The sequence below is a fragment of the Helianthus annuus genome, chromosome 13, assembly GCF_002127325.2.
Source record: "Helianthus annuus cultivar XRQ/B chromosome 13, HanXRQr2.0-SUNRISE, whole genome shotgun sequence".
NCBI lineage: Eukaryota > Viridiplantae > Streptophyta > Magnoliopsida > Asterales > Asteraceae > Helianthus > Helianthus annuus.
Window position 1 is genome coordinate 112,029,129 of NC_035445.2, and position 1,610 is coordinate 112,030,738.

Here is a 1,610-nt window from a genome sequence, read left to right on the forward strand (position 1 = left end):
GTCGTGCCTGGTCGGACACGGGTCGTGCCCAGCGTTGTTACTGACAGTTTTTATTTTCTGAGTTACAGAGAGCTGAGCACGGGGCCATGTCGGTGCAACACGGGGCCATGTCCAACTCCCCAGTAACAGGGATCCGGAAAACAATCACTGTATCTCCGACCATGGGTCGTGTTCATCTGAGCACAGGGCCGTGGTGAACCTTCTGACCAACGTTCTTTTCTGTTTTTATTGCAGGACTTGGAACCCAGGCGCCACATCTGGACTTTCTACGTAGTGTATGACCTCCAGTTCTAGTAGAGACATAAAAGAACCTCTAGAAGAACCCGAACGCTTTCTCAGAAAAAGACTTAAAGCTAAAAACCAAGAGAAAGTTTCGGGGGACCCACTTCCAATGGAAGACCAACGTACCCTCATGGATTACCTACGACCCACCGTAGGTAATCTCGGCGCCGCTATCAATGCACCGAATGTCGAAGCCAACAACTTCGAACTTCGGCCACATTTGATACAAATGCTTCAAAACTCCGCAACCTTCCATGGGCTTGCGGACGAGGATCTTCATCTACATATTACTAACTTCTTAGAAATATGTGATACCTTTCGGATCAATGGAGCATCAAACGACGCCATCCTCCTTCGCATGTTTCCATTTTCACTAAAAGACCGAGCTAAGGCTTGGCTCAACGCCCTCCCAGTTGGCTCGGTAAACACCTAGGATGAACTAGCCCAAAAGTTTCTATATAAGTATTTCACTCTTGCTAAAACGGCTAAATTAATGACTGAAATTAATACATATTCACAAGAGGATGGGGAATCCTTATATGAAACTTGGGAAAGGTTCAAGGAGCTACTAAGAAAGTGTCCTCATCACGGTCTTGCGGTATGGCAACAAGTATCCACTTTCTACAATGGGTTGTTGCCACACACAAGACAAACACTTGACTTTAGCTCCGGGGGACTTTTAGGTTATCGTCGCCCAAATTAAGTATACAATCAAATTGAGGAAATTGCTCAAACCAATTTTCAGTGGCACACTCCCCGAGGCAATAAATCTATTGCCCCGGGCGCCCATAAGGTTGATGAAAGCACTTCTTTACAAGCCCAAATCGAGGCCATTTCTTCAAAAATCAAAAAACTAGAAATGGCAAAAACCGCCTCGGTCATGGCTTGTGAAGGGTGTGGTGGGCCACACGAAAATTGGAGTTGTATGAAAGAATTAGATGATCAAACAGAGTCGGTAAACTACATTGATAATAGACCTAGGCCGTCGGGTCCTCCAACGGGTACCTACAACCAAGGATGGCGTAACCACCCTAGCCTTGGTTGGAGAGAACCCGGCAATAGTAGTAACCAACAAAATCTAAACCAACAAACAAACTTTCAACAACTAAGAAGCGAGTCAAAAAATTTCTCTCAACAACAAGGTGGACGAGAAAGGCTTGAAGATATTGTATCTCGCCTCATCTCCGACACCGGAAAAAAGAACTCGGATCGATTTCAACAATTGGAATCGAATTTTAGAAATCAACAAGCTAGTATACAAAACATTGAAAAACAATTAAATCAAATAGCTCAAAATTTCTCCGAGAGACCACAAGGCGCGTTACCAA

The 1,610-nt window shown here is 44.6% G+C and overlaps 1 non-coding gene across 1 annotated transcript; it reads right to left on the minus strand.

Moving 5' to 3' along the window:
* Positions 1 to 769: 769 nt before the first annotated feature.
* Positions 770 to 876, minus strand: LOC118485987. The gene has a single exon (XR_004877844.1). It is a non-coding gene; the product is annotated as a small nucleolar RNA R71 (small nucleolar RNA).
* Positions 877 to 1,610: the final 734 nt, after the last annotated feature.